Here is a 17,446-nt window from a genome sequence, read left to right as displayed (position 1 = left end):
AGACAGCGAAAGGGCCTACCGTGGGGGAAGCACAGTGAGCGAGTGGCAGAGCCAGGTCCGGAACCCCAGGCTCTGACCTCCCCATTCACAGCTCTTTCCAGTCCAGCTCCCGGCAGATGTTCTCCCCAGACCCTCCCAATTACTTCAGGGCTGCCCACGTCACTGACCAGGCCTGAGCCTAAAGAGGAGGCCTGCCATTTTCACATAGGAGACTTCTGCCACCTGACTGTGTTGGCCCAGTTTGTGGGAGCACTTGAGGACAGGCGAAGGGCTAAGCCAGCCCCTTTTTCTGGGTTCCTCCTAGCCAGGAGTGCTATAGTCATTAAGAGACCCAGCATTTAGGGAGGAGCCCTGAGCTGGCCCTCCCTACACTCGAGGTGGCAGGGCTCACAGCTGCCCTGCCAGGTGCAGGGGCTCAGTATCCCCTCTGCTGGCCCAGAGGTGTGGTGACTCACCCCAGGTCACGCAGCAGCCGGAGCAGGCAGGTGCAAATGCAAGGCAGGAGCCGAGCACTTGGGCATGACATGTGTCTCGTTCACAGGACGTCTCCTTCACAATGGGTCTGTGCTCCTTTGTGGCCCAGAACAAATTAGTGGGGCTTGAATTTATGAGACAGATTCCCCAACCTCTGGAAGGTGTGACTTGGCACAGGGAAAGAAGGCCCCTCATTCATTCTGTCTCCCTCTGTGTGTATCTCTGTCTCTGTGATGTGTCTCTCTGCCTTGCTCTGTCTCTGTTTGTTTCTCTGTCACTCCTGTTCTCTCTCAGGGTATAGGTTTGGTGACAGGCAGGCTCTGTTGGCAATCCTCTTTCCCCACCCTGGGGAGTGGTGTGACCATGGGCATTGGCCTGAATCCCCTAGGCCTCTTACCCTGTGTTGCAGGTTGGTGCCACTGGCAGGAGTGACCTTTCCAGCTGGTTGAATAAATGAAGTTGGGTGGTGCAGAGCCATTCCCTGTTGCATCGAGATGCCACCAAGAGTGTAAATAACATGCTAAATACATTCAAGCTTCAGGTTCCTTCCCATGTAGCCACCCTACTGGGTGGTAGGCACCAGCTGGCCTTGGCCTTGACAGCTTGAATCAGACTCCTGGCTGAGGAGCCCTGACCCATTCTTAAGCCTCAGTTTCTTCCTGTGTCCAATGAGGAGAACCAAGGCCTTGGTATGAGATTGAAGCAAGCCCCCAGCACAGTGCCAGGCACACAGAAGCTGCACACTTGTGAATGCCCTCTCTCTGTTGCTTGCCTAGGCACTCTGCCTGAGCAGGATAAAGGCAGAGTTGGGATAGGAACATGTGCAGTCTTGCAGATAAGTCAACAAAACGCAAGGCCAGGGACCCCCTGCCTGGGGGTTGAGTCCTGGCTCTGCAGCTTCCCAGCTGTGTGATCTTGGGCAGACTCCTTCCCTTTCTGTGCCTTGATTTCCTCCTCAGTGAAATGGGGATGATCGTGCATTGATGTGCTGGTAAACGTGTGGTGGGCGTGGCCGTTCTTAGCTTGTGACGTTTAAAGATTACTTCTTGTGGCAACCAAACCTTTCCTCTCAAACCATCCCTTCAAAGATTTCCAATGAGCTGGAAAACCCACACACGCCCTTTTTACTCAGGGACTTCACTTAAATATTCGTTTTATGGGAAGAAACTTTTTAAAGCCACAGACAATTACTTAAGAGTTTGGGACAATAGCAGTATCCGTGGCTGGGGCTGGGAGGGGGCAGGATTTTAGTCTTTCTGACCTTGTACGTGATTTATCTAAATAATCCATTCATTTCATCCTGGTTCCTGCCTCCGGCTTGTATTTACTCAGAGCAGTGTAGAAGAATCTATCACGGGCATAAAATAACCCTCAAAGGCGTGCCCTGAAATGTTTTCTAAAGCCAGCCTTGAAGTAATTTGCTAATGGCCTGCCTGCCTCTGTGTCCAAGGGATAAAAGGGGGAAAGAGGGAAAACAAATGCTTTGTCTCTGAGCCACAAAGGCAGGAAGAGGCAGGTTTGTGCTGCAGTCCCATGTGAGCCTGAGAAACATGCCTGGTACTCCAGGTTTAGCCGAGGAGACGAGGTGGACTCCAGTTAGAGGCCAGACAGAAAATTCCAGAACCCAGGAACAATGGCACTGGCACAGGGGCCAAGACTGGAATAAAAGCAGGAAGTGGGGGGTCTCTGAGGCCATGGGGTGCCACACCAAGAGGGCTTTGGAGTCAGACAGACTTAGGCCTGAGTCTCAACTCACCACGTGCAAACTGAGTGACCTTGGGCAGCTTAAATCACCTCTTTCAACCTCAGTGCCCTCATCTGAAACATGGAGAGTCAGCCGGGACTTGTCTGGTGCGTGGTTCAATGGGACAGAGTGGACTAAGAGCCAGCACAGCCCTGGCATGCAGGAGGTGCTGAATAAATGTTCGTTCCACGTTGCTTTTTGGGGGGCTCAGACTGTAATGTGAGTCCTACCTTCCTAGAAGGCTAGACTGGTGCCTTAGGGAAGCAGAGTAAGAGCCTGATCAACCTGTGTTTGTATTTACTATGTGCAGGTCTCCATGCTAAGCATCAGGTGCAAGTAATTTGTGTGTCTTCATTAATTCACTCATATTTTCATTCAACCAGTATTTATTTATTTAGAGACAGAGCCTCACTTTGTCACCCAGGCTGGAGTGCAGTGGCACAATCTTGGCTCACTGCAACCTCTGCCTCCCAGGTTCAAGTGATTCTCCTGCCTCAGCCTCCCCAGTAGCTGGGATTACAGGTGCCCTCCACAACACCTGCTAATTTTTGTATTTTTAGTAGAGACAGGGTTTCACCATGATGACCAGGCTGGTCTCGAACTCCTGACCTCAAGTGATCCACCCGTTTCAACCTCCTAAAGTGCGGGGATTACAGGCATGAGCCACCGTGCCCAGCCTATTTTTATTTACTTATTTTGAAGACAAGGTCTTGCCCTGTCACCGGGGCTGGAGTGCAGTGGCATGATCATAGCTCACCACAGCCTTGATCCCCTGGGTTCAAGCCATCTTCTCACCTCTGGAGTAGCTGGGACTACAGGCATGCGCCACCACGCCCAGCCATTTTTTTTCTTTTGTGTAGAGACAGGGTCCTGCTATGTTGCCCAGGCTCATCTTGAGCTCCTGGCCTCAAGTGATCCTCCCACCTCAGCCTCCCAAAGTGTGGGGATTGCAAGCATGAGCCACCGTGCCCCGCCCCCTCCACCAGTATGCATGTATATATGTATGTATGCATGTACGTATGTACATACTTATGTACGTACGTGTTGAGATGCAGTCTTGCTCTGTCGCCTGGGCTGGAGTGCAATGATGCAGTCTTGGCTCACTGCAACCTCCGCCTCCTGGGTTCAAGCAATTCTCCTGCCTCAGCCTCCTGAGTAGCTGGGACTACAGGCATGTGCCACCATGCCTGGCTAATTTTTGTATTTTTAGTAGAGACAGGGTTTCACCATGTTGGCCAGGCTGGTCTCGAACTCTGGCCTCAGGTGATCCACCCACCTCAGCCTCCCAAAGTGCTGAGATTACAGGTGTGAGCCACCACACCTGGCCCCCTCAGTCAGTATTTACTGAGTACCTACCACAACTCTGGTGCAGGAGAAATGGCTGTGAACGAAAGAGACAAAACTCCTGCCCTCACAGAGCTGCCTTCTAGTGAGGCTGATAATAAAACACATCAGAATGTAAATATGTCATATATGTGCTGAAAATGAGGGAACTACCTTAAAATATCAAGGGTCTGTCTGTAACCTCAAACTATTGCTGTATATTAGAGTTTCTCAGCCTTAGCTCTAATGATATATTGGGCTACATAATTGTTTATGGCTGTGAGGGGTAAGGGGTAGAGTCTGTGCATTGTAAGCTTATCCCTGGTTCCTACCCACTAGAAGTCAGTAGCATCCCTCAGTTGTGACAACCAAAAATATCTCCAGACATTGCCAAGTCCCTTGGGGGCAGAATCACAATGCCCCTCCCAGCCGCCATCCAGGTTTGAGAACACTGCCGTATATAATGTGGTGTGGGGCACAATAATTGTAGCTGGGGTATATTTTCCCAGTGACTTAAATACGGGGAGGAGGGCAGGGATCCCACATCCACTGAGCCTCTCCTACTTGCCAGGAACCACACAGCTGCCTCTGTAGGGTGTGGCCCCATACTTTGTGAATGGAGAAATCTGAAGCACAGAAAGGTGAAGTCACAGGCCTGGGGCCACACAGCTGGGGATCCATGAAGTGGGGACTCCATCCAGCATGTGTCGGCCTTGCTGGGAGCATGACCACGCCCTGCACTGGGGATTCACTGTTAAACACCTGCCCCAGAGCTGAGCGTTCAGTCCTCCAGCCCAAGGCCGAGTGGGAGTATTTGCTTCTGTGTTAATTATGGACTGTAATGGAGGCTTAAAATATTCAGCAGGGCTCAGCATCTCCCCCCACCAAACACACACACACACACACACACACACACACGCACACTGCTTCAGCAAGTGGGGGAGAATTGCAAGGAAAGGATGTATAGGACTCCTGCCTTCGGAAGCACAATTTCAGCCCCATCTCCATCAGTACTTTCTCCCTACTGGGGTCCTCCGGCTCTGTAACAAATTACCACAAACTTGGTGGCTTAAATTAATATAACTTCATCTGTCACAGTTCCGGAGTCCAGAAGTCCAAAATCAAAATATCAGCAGTTGGCTGGGTGTGGTGGCTCACACCTGTAATCCCAGCACTTTGGGAGGCCGAGGTGGGTGGATCACCTGAGGTCGGGAGTTCAAGACCAGCCTGACCAACATGGAGAAACCCCATCTCTACTAAAAATACAAAATTAGCCCAGTGTGGTGGCACGTGCCTGTAATCCCAGCTACTCAGGAGGCTGAAGCAGGAGAATTGCTTGAATCCGGGAGGAGGAGGTTGCAGTGAGCTGAGATCGTACCATTGTACTCCAGCCTGGGCAACAAGAGTGAAACTCCATCTAAAAAAAAAAAAAAAAGTCAGCAGTCAGCGCCTCCCTCCAGAGGCTCTAGGGGAGCATCCTTTCTCACCTCTTCCAGCTTCTGGTGGCTCCAGGCATTCTTTGGCTTGTGGCCACGTCACCCCAATCTCTGCCTCTGTCTTCATGTCACTATCTCCTCTTCTCTGTCATCTCCTCTCCTGTCTCTGATAAGGACACTGGTCCCTGAACATAGGAGCCTCCTGGATTACCTAGGATGATCTCACCTGGAGACCTGCAACTTAATTTCATCTGCAAAGGCCCTTTTTCCAAGTGAAGTCACATTTGCAGGTTCTAGAGGCTAGGATGCAAACATAACTTTTGCTTTTTGTTTTTTGTTTTTTGTTTGAGATAGGGTCTTCTGTTGCCCAGGCTGGAGTGTACTGGTGCAATCATGGCTCACTGCAGCCTCAACTTCCCAGGCTCAGGGGACCCTCCCACCTCAACCTCCCAAGTAGCTGGGACTACAGGTGTACAACACCACACCTAGCTAACTTTTTGTATTTTTAATAGAGACAGAGTTTTAAATTGTTGCCCAAGGTAGTCTCAAACTTCTGGGCTCAAGGGATCCACCTACTTCAGCCTCCCAAAGGGCTGGGATTACAGACATGAGACACTACATCCAGCCAACATATCTTTTTAGGGGCCACTGTCAGCCCCCCACACACTCCCCACAGCTTACACTCTGGCCCCTCCCATCCAGTCCATTCTCCTCCCAACAACCCAAGAGATCAGGTCATTCCCCTGCCTCACCCCAGTCTTAGATGCCCAGTTTTCCTGTGCGACCTGGCCCTGCCTCTCTGCTGACATCAGCTCCTACCTCTGTCCTTTATGCTCACTCTGCCCTTGCCACTCTGACCTCCTGCTCTTCGTCAGTCACCCCCTGCTCCTTCCAGACCCCAGGACTTTGCCATCACCATTCCCTCTGCTGAAATGCCCTTGCCCTCTCTTCACCTCTGCAGAGAGGCTTCCCAACGTTCCAGGCTGTGGTGAACTCCCTGCGTTTCCCTGCACCCATCCTTCTTCATTTCTTCCTGGGACCTATCTCGGTCTATACTTATTTCATGTCACTTGTTCCCTGGTTTTTTCTCTGACTCCTCTACTAGAATGTAAGGTCCATGAGGGCCAGGGCTTTGGCCGTCCTGGTTCACCTTGATATTGCCAGTACCCAGAACAGTGGCTAGGAGCTCACAGAGTATCTGCCTTCCTGAAATCCACTGTCCTTCATTCTTGTGTCCACCCTGTGACACCATCTCCATATTATAGATGGGTAAACTGAGGCCCGGAGAGGATAAGTGACACAGCCCTAGTGTACACCTCTTAAGAGATGACAACAAGTGTACGGCCACATCACCCTGAATGCTCCCTGCTCCCAGTCTCATCTGATCTCAGAGTTGACGCCAGGATTCTAGTCCAGGGAGGTCTGGAGTTCTTTCCCTGTAGAGGGCAGGATGGAAAATCTGAAGTATGATGGTAATAAAAACCACTCATTCATTCATTAGGAATTTTTAATTGAGTACCTGTTTTGTACCAGATACTGTGCTCGGTAGAGGAAGAAACAGGCAGGGTCTTTGCCCTCACGGGACTCATAGGAGCAGGGAGACACATTAAACAACTAAGTAAACCAATGAATGAACAAAGAAAGTACTCTCAGATAATGGTGAGGGCTCTGAAGAAAATGCAACAGGGCATGGGGACCCATGGGAGTGTATTTTAGGAACAGTGATCAGGAAAGTCTTCTCAGGAGGTGACATTGGAGCAGAGACCTGCATGAATGAGGGGATGAGCCCCAGAAAGTTTGGAGGGACATTGGGACAGCAGGAAAGGCAGTGCAAAGGCCCTGAGGCAGGTTCGTGCCTGGTGTGTTTGAGGAGCAGCAAGGAGCCCAGAGTGACTGAAGCAGCACAAGTCAGTGGGAGAGGGTAGAAGTGAGCTCAGAGAGGTGGGCCAGGGGCCAGGCCAGGTAGGGCCAGGGAGGGGGTTTCTGATAGGATGTTAGATTTTAGCATTGGAGGGTACTGAGCAAAGGAGAGCTATGATCAGATCTGTGCCTTTGTGTGGAGTGCTGGAAGAGAAGAGCAGAGTAACAACTCTAGCTACCACTTCTTGAGTGCCTGCTGTGTGCCAGGCACAGGTTGTTAATAATACATTTCTCCTGGAGATCTGGGCTTCAAAGGACTGGGGTCCAGCTGCTGTGCACCCTTCCTCCATCTCCTGCTGCCTGTGCCGACTGCCAGCTGCCATCTGCTACCTCATGTCTAGAGCCCTGCCAGGTGCCCTGGTCTCGGGCTGCACCTTGGGGTTTGGATTCAAGGGGTTAGACTTAAACCCAGCCCCAAAGGCCAGCATGATGTCACTTCATTCTCTGCTACAGTGTCGCCAGGCAGGCAGGACAGGCTGCTTTCTTTTGGGCTGGCCTCACCCAATTTCAGGTCTCCTTTCACCCTCCTGGCAGCAGAATGATGTCACCCAGAAAACAATGGTTCCTTTATAGATCTAGCCCAGGCCAAAGGCTGGGTCTCAGAGTAGGTGCCTCTGGGAGAGACCTGGAGTGAATGGAGGGACAGAAAGAGGGCTCGGGTGCTCCACAGGGATCTGCTTTTGTTAAATAATGTTAATCACCTTTCCTCTCTCCCCAACCAAAAAAATAGGGTGTGCTCAGTGTCTACTTGGAACATATAGAAAAATGTAAAGAAAACAAAGCCCAGCCATTCTCCTAACATCACATTGATGAAAACCACTCCTAGCATTGGAATGCATTTCCTTCTTGTCTTTTTTCCCCCCTCTTCCAAACAAAATTGCCAACCTTCTGTTTCTTTATATCCTTTAAAAAATGTGAACGTTTTATATGTCTTTATGACACTTTTAATGCCCTTGCAACATTTGTGTGCTCCATAATTTATTAACCTGTCTGGCTGGACATTTGGATCATTTCCCATTCTGGGCTACCAGGAGTGACCCTGCAGGGGCGGGGCCTGCATGTGTACTTCTTCGTCTGGATTTCTGAGAGGTCCCCGAGGTTTAAGTAAGCTCACGTAGCTTTCTGTGATCAGAAGGCCCCTTTGTTACTCTCAGTTTTCTCTCCCTCTCCCTGCGTTTTCTAATTTGAGATGTTTTGTTCGGACAAATGCTTCTCGCTTCCTCATCAGGAAGTCAGAAATTCCAGGAAGGAAATCTGGATTGATACGCATCACAGAGAGTGTTATGTTTTCGGATTTCATGAAGAATGGAGTCTTTAGTTGGCCGGGCATGGTGGCTCACGTCTGTAATCCCAGCACTTTGGGAGGCCGAGGCGGGCGGATCACAAGGTTAGGAGATCGAGACCATCCTGGCTAACACGGTGAAAACCCGTCTCTACTAAAAATACAAAAAATTAGCTGGGCAAGGTGGCGGGTGCCCATAGTCCCAGCTACTTGGGAGGCTGAGGCAGGAGAATGGCGTGAACCTGGGGGGTGGAGCCTGCAGTGAGCCAAGATCGCACCACTGCACTCCAGCCTGGGCGACAGAGTGAGACTCCGTCTCAAAAAAAAAAAAAAAAAGAATGGAGTCTTTAGCAAGAGAAGTCCTTAAAGAGAAATAATGTATTAGATTAGTTATAATGGTGTGCTGGTAAAATGTTTAACAATCCCGTCTTCTTGGGGAAAAAGCTTTGATTGGTAGCATTTGCCCAATTTGGTGGCATAAATGCTCCCACCATAGCCAATTGTAAGCTTCTAACTAGTTTTCACTAAACACAAAGTTGGGGAAAGATGGGCAGTAGATTACTGTTCTTTAGTATTTTTACCACACAGATATAATAGACATAAGTCACCGCAAGCCAATGGAAAATAATAAAATGTAGCAAAGTAATTAGGAAGTGATGAGATGTGAATATATATTACTTTTGCTTTTAATATGATTTCTTTAATTGTAAGTTTAGATCATTTAATCTTCAGTAATGGCTGTGTTTAATACCTGGCTCCTGAAAATTGCAGTTGTCCCTCAGGGGCCAGGACAAGCCAGCTCCAGTATACGCAGCTGTTAAGAGAGTGAATTGTGGGATCTGGGAGCTGTGAGTTTGAATCCTGATTCTGCGTCTCCCTTGCTATGTGGCTTTGGGTAGTTTTCGTACTTTTTTAAATCCTCAGTTTCCTCTTCTGTAAAATGGGGCCAATAATATTATTCCCTCCACAATTGCATTATGTGGAACTGCGGCACAATGCTTGGTGCATAATAGCGAGGTAGGAAGTGGGACTCGACTCCAGAGGCGGGGCTCGGGCACCAGACCAAATTGAGGACTAGCTAAAACAGAACCAGGGCAGAAGCAGCTTTCCAATCAGACATGCTCACCAATGTGACATGTCAGTTTACCATTGATTGCCATGGTAACACCTGGGAGTTACTGTCCCTTTCCATGGCGATGACCCGATGACACAAAAGTTACTACCCCTTCCCTAGAGATTTCTGCATAAACTGCCCCTTAGTCTACATGTTATTAAAAGTGGGTATAAATGTGACTACAAAACTGCCCTGAGCTGCCACTCTCTGCCTGTGGGATAGCCCTGCTCTGCTGGAGCTGTCACGGAGCTGGAACACCGCCACTTCAATAAAGCTGTTTTCTTCCATCTCAGCTTGCCCTTGAATTCTTTCTTGGACAAAGCCAAGAACCCTCATGGACTAAGCCTCACTTTGCCTGTCCTGTATCAGTAGGATCTCAGTGAACAGTCATTATCGGTCGGGCACAGTGGCTCATGCCCGTAATCCCAGTACTTTGGGAGGCCGAGGCGGATGGATCATGAGGTCAGGAGATCGAGACCATCCTGGCTAACATGGTGAAACCCCGTCTCTACTAAATATACAAAAACATTAGCCAGGCATGGTGGTGGGAGCCTGTAGTCTCAGCTACTCGGGAGGCTGAGGCAGGAGAATGGTGTGAACCCGGGAGGCAGAGCTTGCAGTGAGCCGAGATCGCGCCACTGCACACCAGCCGGGGTGACAGAGCAAGACTCCATCTCAAAAAAAAAAAAAAAAACAGTCATTATCATCATCACCATTGTTATCTGATCAGAACTTAATAGTTGGCAAGGCACAGTCAAACATGATAGCCTCTAAGGTGGTCCCCCCAGTGATTCTTGCCTTCAGTTATTCACACTGTTGTGAAGTCCCCTTCTATGCTGTACTGGGTTGGTCAGTGTGACCAACAGAATACATGGCATTACTTCTGAGATGAGTTTTTTTTTTTTTTTAAGATGGAGTCTTGCTCTGTCACCCGGGCTGGAGTGCAGTGATGCAATCTTGGCTCACTGCAACTGCCCCTTCCCGGGTTCAAGCGATTCTCCTGCCTCAGCCTCCCGAGTAGCTGGGATTACAGGTACGTGCCACCACACCTGGCTAATTTTTTGTTTTTTTGGTAGAGACGGGGTTTCATCGTGTTAACCAGGATGGTCTCAATTTCCTGACCTTGTGGTCCACCCGCCTCAGCCTCCCACAGTGCTGGGATTACAGGCATAAGCTACCGTGCCTGGCTGAGATGAAGTTTCAAAAGACACTGCAGCTTCCCTCTTGGTCACTCCCTTTCTTGGAGCATTCACTCTGGGGAAAGCTGCTGTGTCTTGAGGACCCTCAAGCAGCCCTATAGAGAGGCCCATATGGTGAGGAACTGAAGCCTCCAGTCCACCACCAGCAAGGAACTGAAATCTGGCACACAGGTGAGCTTGGAAGCAGATCTTCCAGCCTGCAGGTGAAACTGCACCTCTGGCCAACAGCTTGACTCCAAACTCATGAGATACCCTGAGCCAGGACCATTCACTGAAATCCTTCCTAGATCCCTGGCTTCCAGAAACGGTATGAGATAATGTTTGTTGTTTCAGCCCACTGAGTTGTGGGGCTATTTGTTATGCAGCCAGAGATAACTGGTACACATTTCTTCTCACTTATGCTTGTGGAAATAGTCTGAGGATGGCCAGGGAGTATTATTTAATCCCTTGTCTTGCAGATGAGTAAATTGAGGTAGGAAGACCTGCCCATGGTCTGTAATGTGTAGGTGTTGGTATTCCCAGTGGATGCCTTTCTTGTCTCATGTGTTCTTGCCCATAAAGGAGGCTGGCTGCTCAGCCAGCCTGGGGTCAGGGTCCCAGGGGCTTTTGAGCAGCTCACCCTTTTAGGAGTTGGCATGAATCTCCCAGCATGGGATGGAATTTGTTTCTTGGACTCTAAGTGCCCATTACCCCACTTAACTCATCAAACATTCATTGTAAGAGCTGGGCCATAAACAGCAGCGACCTCTATGCAGAGATATGAGAGCATGGTGGCTTTTCTCCAGCATCAGTTTCTAGTCCAGAGAAGTCCTGTCAGATTGCCCTGCTCCCTTGGAAGGAGGGTCTGAAGCATACCTTATTACTAAGAATTAAAAATTGCAGAGTTTGTGAACACTTTTGACTTTTGTTTTCTAAGCATAGATTTGGTATCTTCTGTCCTTTCTTGATAGCAAGAAAAGAGGGGTGCAGGTAGAATTAGCTGAGTACAATTCAGAGCTTGGCTCTCCCTTCAGACAGTCCTTAGTTTGAATCCCAGCTTTGCCACTATCCAGCTTTGGGACCTCAGACAGGTGACTTTAATTCTGCAAGCCTCAGATGCCTTGTGAAGTACCCAGCATGATGCCTGGAACCTAGGAAGTGCATAATAAATGCCAGGCACAGGCCAGGCGCGGTGGCTCACTCTTGTAATCCCAGTACTTTGGGAGGCCGAGGCAGGCGGATCACGAGGTCAGGAGATTGAGACCACGGTGAAACCCCGTCTCTACTAAGAATACAAAAAAAATTAGCCGGGCGTGGTGGCGGGCGCCTGTAGTCCCAGCTACTCGGAGAGGCCGAGGCAGGAGAATGGCGTGAACCCAGGAGGTGGAGCTTGCGGTGAGCTGAGATCGCGCCACTGCACTCCAGCCTGGGCGACAGAGCGAGACTCCGTCTCAAAAAAAAAAATAAATAAATTAAATAAATAATAAATGCCAGGCACGGTTGCTAGCCTTATAACCTTGACACATTAGTCAGATTAGAGTATGCTGTGCTGCAGTAACAAACTGCCAGCTCTCAGACACTTAACACCAAGTGTTTGTTTGTTTTGAGACAGGGTCTCACTCTGTCACCCAGGCTGGAGTGCACCATTGTGATCATAGCTCACTGCAGCCTCGACCTCCCAGGCTCATATGATCCTCCCATCTCAGCCTCCCCGCTAGCTGGGACTACAGGCATGTGTCACCATGCCTGGCTAATTTTTTGTAGTTTTTGTAGAGATGGGGGTCTCACTGTGTTACCCAGGCTGATCTCGAACTCCTGGGTTCAAGCAGTCCTCTTGGATCAGCCTTCCAAAGTGCTGGGATTACAGCCGTGAGCCACTGTGCCTTACCGTTGGTTTCGCATTTATGCAAAGTTAGCTGCTGGTCCAGGGGCTGTCTATAGCAGCCGCCTCTCCAGGTTGTTCGCATCTGGCAGCTAGGCCATCTGGGAAGATGTGACTTCTTTGTAAAAATTTCAGAGGAAAAAACTGGAGGGCCACATCAAGGCAGAGGCTATTGTCCCATTTTACAGATGGGGAAATTAAGGCTTAAAGAGTAACGTATTTTAAGCATTGGCCATGTGCCAGCCACTGAGCTAAGCAGATTGTCTTAAATCCTTATAGAAACCCCATCCAATAGGTATTATCTATGTCGGGTCTATTTTACAAATGAGAAAATTGAGACTTGGGGAGAGGTGACTTGCCCAGAGTCACCTAGTTCATAGTCGGCCAATCATGGACTCCAGCACGGGTCTGCTGACGTCTCGTTTCTTGTGCCTCCCATTTGAGGAAGTGGATTGAGAGATTTGGGGTGCGTTTCCTGAGAGGTACCATGGTGTAGACCTGGGTTTCACACCATGGTGACACTGACGTTTGGGGCTGGATAATTCTCTGTCATAGGGAGCTGTCCTGGGCACTGTAGGATGCTGAGCAGCATCCCCGGCCTCCACTCACTAGATGCCTGCACCATCCTTCCCATCCCCAGTTATGATGCCCAAAAATGTTTCCAGCCATTGCTGAATGTAGGGGGCAAAGTCACCCCTGGTTGAGAACCACTGATGTGGATCGTAAGAGCTCAACCTGGGATGTGGGTTCAAACCCCTGCCAGGCTTTAAGTAACCATGTGGCCTTACACAACAGATTCTGGACAAGGCCAAAGCATTAGTAGTAGGCCTTTGGAATACCCTTTTAGATAATGGAACCTTTGATTCCTGGTGTAATTTTGGGCAAGTCTCTCTGCTCTGATAAAGCATTTTTCTTTTGCTACGAAGTGGCGCAAACAATATCAGTTCGCGGAGTTGTTACGAGAATGACAGGAGATGCTGGTGGAGGGCACATAGTTCTTTATAAACAGTGGCTTTTATTGTCATTCTAGTTATCACCTGTCAAAGGAGAGGTTCAGAGGGGGGCAGATTTTCTGGTGTTTGGAAGTACTCTTCACGGTCTGTTAATTCCCAGTCCCTCATTTCCTGGCTCCATGTCCAAATATTTGCTTTCTGCCAAAGCCAGAAGTTATCCAGCACCTCACGTTCCCACCATCTCCAGCCTGATTTCTAGAAACAGCCCTTCCCTGGGCACACCTATGATTTAACACTGGTAATTCCTTAATTCATAGCTAGGAGCCTGTTCTTTTCTTCTTGGTAATTGCCTTCTGCTTTGGGAAGGGTGAGGGTTGGATGTGGCAGCCATGTTGCAGACATCTTGGCAGGAAAAACCTGGGATGTTCTGGAGCCTCTGGTGCTGCATTTGAAGAGCGTACAAAGGTAGCCATGCTGGCAGATGATGTGTTGAGTTTCATTATCCATAAATGTTTTTAAATGAGCCCTGGGTGCCCATGTAAACAGGTAGCTTAGGGGCATGAGGGTGGTGTGGAATTGTTCTTCATGGAGGAGTTCCTGAGCCTTGGTTGGCAGAACATCTAGATCCTTCCAGTTCCCTCCTTTTTTTGTTACAGCTGAGGAAGCTAAGGCCCAGAGAGGGAGAGAGACCTGTGCAAGGTCACACAGCAAGTTGATGACAGACACAGGACTGGAGCTTGGGTTTCTAAATTCCTTGTTGAGGCATTGGAGGCCAGGTGATTCTCAACCTTGACATCCTTTGGAGTTGAGTCACAGACATTTACTGAGCTCCTATCATTTGCAAAAAGCCCTGTAGTCAGCTGTGTAATGTGTTAAAAATAATGAGACTCCGTCCCTGCATTTGGGTTTTTAGAAAAGCAAGCATATGTGTATCCCAGTTGTGCAGCTTTGAACCAATGTCCTCTCCATTACACTGGCTATGGGCCTCAGTTTCCCCATGTTTTTAGAGGTTGTGGTGTGACCTCTTAAGATCTTTGCAGTAAAATCAGCTCAGATTCAAATCCCTGCTCCCCTGTCTACTAGCCGTGTGACTTTGAGCAAGACTTTGAGCAAGCCTCAGTTTCCCCATCTGTTAAAAGGGAACCATAATACTCTTCATGGTGGTGAGAATTCCATACAGTAACGAGTGTGCTGGGCACATTGGTAGGTGCTCAGTAGCTTCACTCTGCCTGGCCTCCCTTTTGGACCACCAGGGCTGCTCACAGCTCGGCGGCAGCATTCCCTCCTCCCAGCTTTTGCACAAGCTGTTCCCTCTGCCTGGAATGAAGGAACGTGGCACAGGCTCCACTGGTGTTTTAAGAGGGTTAAGCCTCTTCTTCAAACTGCCATTTTCTCTCCAGAGTGACCCCCAGCCTCGAGTGTTTTTTTTTTTTTTTTTTTTTTTTTTAGACAGAGTCTTTCTCTGTCCCCCAGGCTGGAGTGCAGTGGCGTGATCTCGGCTCACTGCAAGCTCCGCCTCCGAGGTTCACGCCATTCTCCTGCCTCAGCCTCCCGAGTAGCTGGGACTACAGGCGCCCGCAACACGCCCGGTAATTTTTTGTATTTTTAGTAGAGATGGGGTTTCACCATGTTAGCCAGGATGGTCTCGATCTCCTGACCTTGTGATCCGCCCACCTGGGCCTCCCAAAGTGCTGGGATTACAGGCTTGAGCCACCGCGCCCGGCCTTTGAGTGTTTTAGTTGTTAGAAGGGAGTGAGGCGGACACATGGGCCTGGCATAGAGCCAGCAGCCCCATCCTCTTCTTCCCGGCCTCCTTTGCGTCCACTTGGCTTCCCTGCCCCCCTTGCAAGATTCGTCCCATCCCATCCTGCCCCACCCCACCCCACCCCTAAGTTGCTACTTGATGATCAAAGCATATTTGTGTGTCATTAACAGCCACAACTAATTAGGAAGGAAAGGTTAAGTAGGAGGCATTCCTATACACGCCTGGAAGCTGAACAGTTGGAGATTTTTCATATCCTATGTTGGATTTTCTTTTCCTCTTCTCATGCATAAATACAAGCCCTTTTGTAGGGGAGATGAAAAAAAGAATGGAGGTCATTAGAGATCTGCTTAGTGAGTTTCCTAATCTTTTCATGGGACGTGGAGCCCCATGGATTTTCAACAACTTAGTGCCATTGGTTGAAAAATGGTCTCTGAGCTGAATTGTGGTGAAGCTGCTGCTGTGGTTCAGTGGTGTCTGATTGCTGGGATGGAGGTGGAGGAGGAGACAACAGGGGTACAGATGGGCCTGAGTTCAAATCCTGGCACCACACTTCTGACATCTGGGACCTTGGCCAAGGGCCTCAACCTCTTTGAGTTGTGATATCCTTGCATTTACAGAGGGCTAAAGATATGAAGATTGAACTCAAACTTGGGTGGGCATCAGATATATCTTGGGTCCTGGTGCCACGAGGGGAGTACCAGGCAGGTGCCTTGGGGGTCTGAGGAGGGCCCCAGAATCTGCTTGTGTGACAAGAGCTCTAGGTGAGCCCCGGGTAGAGATGGTTATGTGGACACCGCCCTTTAAGGACCAATCCCTTAATGTTTCTTCATATTCATAAAAATAAATAAATAAATACATATCTGATGGATGAATGCATGGACCAATGCATGAATGGATGCCAAGCTCCTAGCTGGCTGCAAGCCAGGTGTTGGGTGGATGATGAGGGCTCAGCAGAGCTGTGCTTTCTTGCCAGGAACATGATTTGGAGAGGCTCAAGATTATAAATCTGAATTTCCTGTTCAACAGCAACTTGTGTCCATGAAGGCAAGTCTCCCTTCTCTGAGGACTACAGAAGACTGTGGGTCTATTGTGATCCAGTCTCAAGAACTCAGTGGTCAGTCCTTGTCCAGAGAAAGTGTGGTTTTGTTCTCACTCCCCTAATTGGTGCCCTCCAGGCTATTTGGGCTTTTCTGTGGGTGCCCCAGCCCCATCTCTGTGCACCCCCATAAGCCATTGCTTTAGACCCAAAGATTCTCACAGAAGTGCCAGACTCACAGATCTCCGTTTATGTGGCTGTGTGGGATTGGAATCAGGCAGTATTCCCCAGAGTGAATCTGGAATCCTTTCTGAACTAATATAACACAAAGCTTCTGATTAGCTGGTTTGGATTCCGTCCTCGGCTCATTTATGCAGCTAACCTACCCCTGTCAAGCACCTGCTGTGTGCCAGCTGCAGTACCGGATGCATTCGCATACCTGATGTTGGACGTTACTTAACCCTCATAATCCTCCTGAGGATGGAGACCAAGGGAGGCAGCTGCACTTAGCGCCAGGGCCCTGGGTGCAGAGGCTGGGGTTCTCCCTGCTGTCTGTGCTCTCAGTCCTTTGAGCCAAGTCAGAGGTCCTTTGTTACGTTTCTCTCCCAAGCATGGAGTGCCATGAGGATGGTGGCGGCATGGCAGAGTTAAAAAAAAAAAAACTAGTTAGTGCTAAAAGCACAGATTCTGGGCCGGATGTGGTGGCTCACGCCTGTAATCCCAGCACTTTGGGAGGCCGAGACGGGTGGATGACGAGGTCAAGATTTCGAGACCAGCCTGGCCAACATGGCGAAACCCCATCTCTACTAAAAATACAAAAATTAGCTGGGCATGGTGGCATGCACCTGTAATACCAGCTACTCGGAAGGCTGAGGCAGGAGAATCACTTGAACCCGGGAGGCAGGGGTTTCAGTGAGCCGAGATCATACCATCGCACTCCAGCCTGGGCGACAAGAGCAAGACTCCATCTGAAAACAAAACAAAACAAAACAAAAACAACCGGCTGGGCGCGGTGGCTCACGCTTGTAATCCCAGCACTTTGGGAGGCCGAGGCGGGCAGATCACGAGGTCAGGAGATCGAGACCACAGTGAAACCCTGTCTCTACTAAAAATACAAAAAAAAATTAGCCGGGCGTGGTGGCGGGTGCCTGTAGTCCCAGCTACTCAGAGAGGCTGAGGCAGGAGAATGGCATGAACCCGGGAGGTGGAGCTTGCAGTGAGCTGAGATCGGGCCACTGCACTCCCTTAAACACACTTTTCCACTTGCAAACTACCACATGTGACTTAAGACTTGTTTGATGGCATTGTCTTCATTTCTCTTCTTTCTTTCTTGAGACAG

General features: G+C 49.5%; 2 protein-coding genes across 5 annotated transcripts in view; one reads left to right on the top strand and one right to left on the bottom strand.

Moving 5' to 3' along the window:
• Window positions 1-17,446, bottom strand: part of CRYBB2 (crystallin beta B2) — a 679,427-nt gene that overhangs the window by 565,151 nt on the left and 96,830 nt on the right. The window lies entirely within an intron of this gene.
• Window positions 1-17,446, top strand: part of KIAA1671 (KIAA1671 ortholog) — a 247,451-nt gene that overhangs the window by 164,378 nt on the left and 65,627 nt on the right. The gene's annotated exons all lie outside the window — the stretch shown is intronic.

The sequence above is a fragment of the Hylobates moloch genome, unplaced genomic scaffold (genome assembly GCF_009828535.3).
Source record: "Hylobates moloch isolate HMO894 unplaced genomic scaffold, HMol_V3 SCAFFOLD_19, whole genome shotgun sequence".
NCBI classification, from domain to species: Eukaryota; Metazoa; Chordata; class Mammalia; order Primates; family Hylobatidae; genus Hylobates; species Hylobates moloch.
This window is presented reverse-complemented; position numbering and strand designations above follow the sequence as displayed.